An 8072-nucleotide genomic window follows, 5' to 3' on the forward strand; every position below is an offset into this window, starting at 1 on the left:
TAATTTTTTAAAATTCAACAAATTAGCAATTAATGGTACCCGATTAATCCCTTGACCCAGTCCACCGACTAGCTAACGTTGAGTATTTTTTGCAACCTTGATATATATATATATATATATATATATATATATATATATATATATATATATATATATATATATATATATATATATATATATATATATATATATATATATATATTCTTGTTATTATGCTACATTATAACTATTCTAATTATTATAATGTATGTTTTACTAGAATATTCTATATATTTTGAAATGTTATTACATGGTATTCTAATTATTATATCATTTGAAATGTGTTTTTTTAATATAAATTCTATATTTATGCTTGCTAATATGTGCTAATGTAAAATTAAAACCTTAGAAAATATAATTATCAAGCTTGATTTTCATCTCTTTCTGAACTAATTTGTTTTTTGTGATTATAATCTGTTTCAGATATCATCAAGATAAAATACAAAACCGGGTTATAGAAATGCCTCGTTGTACGAAATTAGATTCCAGTTATACACCTGATCATTCTCCACATTGTAAAATAGGTATTGATTTTGTCTGCATTCCAACTATATCTTAGTAATAAAACTATTTTGGTTATAGTAAATTTTAGTCATAATTATCAATATCTTCCAAGATGTATTCTAACAGAGATATTTCACTATAAAGTTATCTTTCAAATTTAGGATGTAATGGAATATAGTATTGTACAACTTATCATTCAACCTACATTTGTGTGTGTGATTTATGTAGAATATATAAAATCATGAAGAGAGTTACATCCAGATGTTAGATATACATGTAACTCAAAAGTGTTATAATTATAGATTTTGAGTTATTATGAAAATCAAAATCAACAACATTGTTATGATATTCTAACTATTTTTTCATCATTTCATTAGATTTGAAGTTATTATTTTGATTCCATGAAATTAGAGTTAGTATTCTACAAAAACACTAATATTTTGATATTCTATTTTGATTTTTTGTCCTAATTACTCTTAGAATATTAATAAGCTTTGATGTTAGTAACTAATTTAAGTTAGTATTCTGATATTCTACCTGTACTTTATTGCAAATTAAGTAATGTGAAATATTCGAATCGTATGTAGCCAAGGTTAGTATTTGATTCATATTGAAATCTAATGTATTTGTTTGTTTGGGTTGGTGGTGGTTGTTAACCAGACGTATGAATAGGTTACCTGATCATTATTTTTATATACTAATATTAAATCTCTTAATCTGAATTGTACAAGATGTTTCTCACAAGAACAAAAGGAATATAAACTTTATATGTACTTTAAACCATGTTGATAGTTTTGTTCGTTTGTCGTTTTATCTTAAAATTTCTATTGTATGTAATATTAATAATGTAGTGTACAAATTAGATTTGTATAAAATTAAATGTGACAACAAAATGCAATTCCATGATTGTAAATTACTTGTTAAATGATTTTCATCTTGTTAAAATCCTAGAATTTTAATAATATTCTATCATTTTATTCTATATAGGTTAGTACCATAATGATTTTGTTTGAGAATAATTTTCTTGTTTATATCCTAATTTTATTGTTTTAACAAAAGTATGGTTTATTTTTTGTGTAGCATCCCAAAAATTTCAATAAAATTTAAACTTTTCGAATCAACCCTTTAACAAAAGAAGTATTTATAAAAGCATTGTTTCCAATGCATTATTTAAATGTCAGAATCGCTTTTCACATAGTTTTCAAGACATTCACATGAGTTTTCCTAGGAAATCATCCGTCCAAAACGCGAGGATGTGTACGGTCATGCCTTTGCCCCGACAAGATCCGCTGAAGTACCTGAAACCATAAACCAAAACTGTATGCACAAAACTTAGTGAGTTTCCCTAAAATACCGCCACAACACATAATCATAAACATAACAACAACATCATACATACAGAGCCTTTAGCATGTATGGACCGCTCAAAAAACCTTCAGCATATCTGGACCGCCTCACCGGGCCTTCAACATGTCTAGACCATTCTCCGGGCCTTCGGTTTGACTGGTAGACGCTACTGGCCTTCAGTCTATCCGGGATGACCTAGGTCTTTTATCCTTCAGTACTAAGCAGGTTCGCCTCAACCTAACCACATACACACACAACCATGTCGTTATACATATAACAGATAAGCAGGAATATAACATACCGATATAAATATTATAGGGTTTGTTGACTGGTAGCACAAATAGTATAGTCTCAACCCAACCACACTACTCATGCACATGCGACTGGTAAACACATAGCCAGAACAGATAACAGGAAGATCTAACAGATCACTAGGCATAGTATCATCCTCTCTACCAAGATACCGACCTAACATGCACTACAACATGATAACATCCTATCTATACGGATACCGATCTAACAAATCACAACAACATACAATCGTATGATAAACCAGGATAACAATCCAAAAAGGCCGATGTTGGTGCCTTCGATTCGAAAATACAGTTAGGAAAACTCACCTCAAATGTAGAAGATCCCCGAAAGAAATCCCTAGCTGCTGTCCTGCCGGCTTCCCAAACTATCAATACCAATAACACACCCAATTAGCCATTAGGTTCCATGCTATAATCCATAATCTTTACTTGGGGTAAAATGTCCATTTTACCCTTGACCCAACATGAACCAAAACTGAGGACCAAAACCAAAAGATCCACAAAGGCCCACTAATGGCACGCTTTTCTGAGTTGGGCCCAACCCCATATGGGTCTTATCCTAAGCCTATACTTTCCTTAAATACAAATCAGGTTACCACAAACACCCCTTGGGACAAACTTGGTCAAATACATAAGTCAAAAGTCAAAGTCAGCAGCCCAAGTTGACCCTACTCACCGAGTTGCCCTTTAACTCGTCGAGTTTCCTTTATCAAACTGCAAAATAAAGAAGAACCGATCCAACTCGCTGAGTTCAGGTAGAACCAAACATGTTAATCCATTAAGTCGACATAATCGAAACTAACAGTTTCCCCACTCAGATCTTAACTAGAATAACGTCTAGAAGGGTAAAGTTTCCTACTTTACCCCTAAGGGCCATCTAAGTGGCCTCAAAACCCAAACCCTAGGCTTAAAAGGTTAAGGGCTTAATCAATAATCACTTAATCACCAAGACAAGGTCCCAAAATATAGATTTGGTCCTTTAAGGCTGCATGATCACAGAATGTATCAACCCTATATATATATATATATATATATATATATATATATATATATATATATATATTCGTTAACGATGTTATTTCATTACTTGAATTTCGAATCTAATTTATAAATTTATAAAATAAAATAAAAGTGGGATTATTAGGTCATAATATTATGGAAGCATATCTAGTTAAAATGTTTATAAAAGTTAGAGGGGTTATATATATATATATATATATATATATATATATATATATATATATATATATATATATATATATATATATATATATATATATTCGTTAACAATGTTATTTCATTACTTGAATTTCGAATCTAATTTATAAATTTATAAAATAAAATAAAAGTGGGATTATTAGGTCATAATATTATTATGGAAGCATATCTAGTTAAAATGTTTATAAAAGTTAGAGGGGTTTAGTTGTTATTTTGGGAAACTAAAATAACAAGTCTATATTGAGGGTTAGAAATAATTCAAATGAATATGGAAGGTGGATAATGAATATGGAAGAGAGATGAAGGGCTATTGTTGTAACTTCCTTTTAAAGCAACACCCACAATTTGCGTTCAAAATGGGTTTGTTCAGTTATACAACATAGTAATGTAACTGCATGATTACGAATGATAATTGAAGTATTTAATGTGTAATTAAATATGCGAATACGTCTCTTTTGGGGACTGTACGCCACATGAAATAAAAGATCGCCTTCTTTGGGGATTGATAGTATCGGCAAAGAATGAAGCGAGAGAAAAAAAAAAAAAAAAAGATCAATTAAGTGAACGTCGCATGAAGTAAGATCATTAGAGATGGATACAGTCAAATATGTTGTAGCGTTTCCATTTTAATGATCAATTTGGATCAGCATGTAAGGTTTCTGCAATATATCCATTAAACTTGGGGCAAGAAGTTCGTGATATTCTGGTGATGAACATGGGAGCCACAGCAACAAATGACATCATTCGTGTTCTATGATGTTGTCCGGTGAGATTTCCGACAACATTAGGGAGAGAAGGAGCCGGTGTGAAGTATCAAGCATGCGATCGAAGGAGACATAAATGTTCCTTCCATAGTATTTTAGTAGTACGGGCTAGCTACGTACATGTATCCCGACAAAAGAGCCGAATTTCAACACTTCTTTTAGTTGATCTTGTAAGTGAATTTTCAAGCAAGAAGTGTGAGACAGAGGGCTGCCTGTCACCAGTTTCATGATGAATTTCTGGTGAAATGCATAGCTTTGAAAGGGAAAGTTCTCTTAGTCGATAGCATGCCACGGTTTGGTGATGAGAAAATATAAATCTATGTTGCGCATGCGGTATGTGTCGCAACTATCTACAGATGGTTCTGGTTAATAGCAAAAGAAAACTCACGTGGCTAGCTAACCTTTTGAAGAAGGTAATACGTAATGTTTACTAAACAATTTTAACTTGGTTTGGATGTTATTTTAATAATTCCATAATACCATAACCACATTGGCAGATTAATTCCATCAGGAAGCATGGATTATTTAATCATCAATACATGGCAATATTTAGGATTCCTATCACAGTTAAGTTTCCACGACTAAACTAAATGCATATAATAAATTATAGAGTAACATGTGGTTTGGTTATTGCATATTTGGTCCCTAACTTTTATTTTGCACTCGGATCGTCCCTGTGGTTTCATTTTGTTGCATTTTCGTCCCTGTGGTTTGGTCAAAATTGCATCTTTGATCCCTAACTTTATGTATGTAAGGGACGAAAAATGCAACAAAATCAAACCATAGGGACGAAATGCAACAAAATCAAACCACGGGGACGATCCGAGTGCAAAAGAAAAATTAGGGACTAAACATGCAATTTTAATCAAACCATAGGGACGATTTCAGTAATTTACTCATATTTTATTATTAGGTTACAAATAATTATAATCATGTGTTAAAATGGGTTTGTGGTTGATATTTTTAGTTATTTATTTTAGTTCCAACTTTAAGCCAAAAACTAAATATAAATTTAATATGGTTTTTGATGTTAGATCTGGTTGTCGGATTGTTGGTCTTCCTCTGTTCACTGTCCGACGTTTGTGGATTTAAGGTGAGTTAACTTTATAGTTTTAAAAGTATATTGTTAGGAGTATCTCATATCTTAGATGGATTGGTATGAATCTAATTATCTAGGATGCATATATCGCCCCTTTTAATGATTGATTGTTATGTCATTATTGTTGAATTGTTTTATGTGTAATGACATCTAGGGTGCTGCATGCTAAACTCTTCTATGTTTGGTCTGATGTAACACTCGTAAAATTCATGTCAAATTTAAACCTTTAAATCATTTTGAAACCATTCGGTTATTACAATTTATTTTCAAAATAGTTTATACATCATAGTTCCCATAAATATAATCATCAATCGAGGAAGTATATGGTTACGCCTTCGCCTTCCCGCTGTCATCCGCTGAACCTAAAACAATAAACTGAAACTGTAAGCTCGAAGGCTTAGTGAGTTACCACCAAAATACTCATACATAACAATACACATACAATAACAAACAACATATTATGGGTCCAATCATCCTCGGGATGGAATACTCTCGGCCCACAACCATCAGGTTGAATGTCCACATACAATACATATATAACTAATACTATAGGTCCAATCATCCATCGGGATGGAATACCACATGCCCTTAACCATCGGGTTGGAATGCCAGCATACTATACATATATACAGATACTATGGGTCCAATCATCCATCGGGATGGAATACTCCAGGCCCTCAACCATCGGGTTGGAATGCCAATATAACCAATCAAACATGTGCACCTATATCAGATAATCATATAACAGTTTGTAAAGACAACATACTAGGGTCCTATCATCCTCGGGATGGAATATCCTCAACTATCAATCAATCATGTGCACATATAACAGTTAATCTCCTACCAACATACAGACTGTCAGACCAACTATAGGTCACTAAGCCTGACCACATTCGATCTACCAGGATACCAATCTAACAGATCATACTAGCATATAATCATCCTATCTACCAGGATAATGATCTAACAGATTATACAAGTATATAATCATCCTATCTACCAGGATACCGATCTAACAAATCATACCATCATATAATCATCCTATCTACCAGGATACCGATCTAACAGATCATACCATCATATAACCATCCTATCTACCAGGATACCGATCTAATAGATCATACCAGCATATAACCATCCTATTTACCAGGATACCAAGCTAACATATCATACCAGCAACAATCCTAAATAACAAATCAAAGGGTCGGCCTTGGTGCCTTAGACCATTGAGTACAGTGAGGATAACTTACATCGCAATGCTGATTTGAGCTGAAGAATTGAACTCCCGAATCGCTGCCTCACCAACAATCCCGAACTATCCAAATAATAAATACCAACTCATTACACAACATAACAATCTTGACTAAGGGGGGTCCACACAATCCCTCATGTCCATTCTCTTTATTGGGCCAAGGCCCAATACCAATTCCATAACCTTTAAAGTCCTTATGCAAAGCCCATTATTGCCCAATTTACCAAATTGGGCCCAACTCCTTAATTATGCCTAATTCCAAGATCCATTATCAAGACTTGGCACAAAACATAATATTCATAAAGTCCAGCAATGGCCCAAATCCAACTAGTCCATAAACAGTCAAAAACCTGAAGCCTAATTACCAAAGGCCCAACAAAGGACGTACGCGGGGAGTACTCCTCTGGTATGTGGGGCGTACTCATCAAATGTTGACCACCATCGGGGTGGTTGACCCAGTACGTTGGGCGTACTAGATTTATGTTGGGCGTACGCGGGGTTTCACCAAAACCCTAATAAGTGCTTAATGGCTTAATCACTTAAGCCCGAACTCCATATCCATCTACCAAATGTGCCGTAGGACTATAAAGTCTCAAACTTTACCACTTTGTACATCCAAAAAAGTTCTTAAAATAATGTCTTAATCCATTAAGATCTTCCTACTTCATGCATGAGACAAATCTAGCTATTGGGACACCATTTTATCACTTAGGACCTCTTCTAAGGTCTGAAAGGACAACTCATTTCGTCCTAATCATAGCATGCACCATTTGGGACTTTTGGGACAAGAATGCTTCCATAAAGCTAAAATGACTAGATCTAACTCATAAAAGTATAAGGTTCCAAGCTTTTCACATTCTGTAGCTTCTAGGACACAAACCAACTTCAGATCTACAAGCTTGATCTTCTTCTCTAACTCCTTGATGCAATACCCTCTTCTTAAAACACTCAAGAACACTAAAAAAACTCAAACACTCACGAAAATGGCTAGGGTTTGGGGAAAACGACTCTAAGTAGTGGAGGTTGGGGTAAGGGAGGGTCTTATGCTCATAATGTTGCTTATATAGTCTCCAAACCCTAAATATTAGGGTTTCCTTCTGCCATGAGTATGCCCTGCATACACAACTGTATGCCCAGCATACTAGGGCTCGCCTAGTACGCTCAGCGTACCCTTATGTACGCGCATCGTACTCCTCCTTATCATAATATTTGAAATTTAGCCCTTAGACTTTCATGGCTTCACCCTTCAATCCCCATGGACTATAAATGACAAATCTTGGGATGTTACATCTGAGATGTGAGCTAGGGCCATGCTAGATTGAGTGTGGTGTATGAACATTATGTGATGCAATCATGTTAATTCTTGTTTGAAAATATTTGTTCAAAATGTTTTAGAACAAGCATGCTAGTGTTGTATCAACTTCATAGATGTGTTGTATATGAAAATAGTGTGTGATGTAAAATGTAATAACTGCATAAAATTACATGTTTGCATGACAATAACCCTTAAATAGGTAATATGTTAATAAAAGAAA

The sequence above is a fragment of the Lactuca saligna genome, chromosome 2, assembly GCF_052625555.1.
Source record: "Lactuca saligna cultivar CGN05327 chromosome 2, ASM5262555v1, whole genome shotgun sequence".
Taxonomy (NCBI): Eukaryota; Viridiplantae; Streptophyta; class Magnoliopsida; order Asterales; family Asteraceae; genus Lactuca; species Lactuca saligna.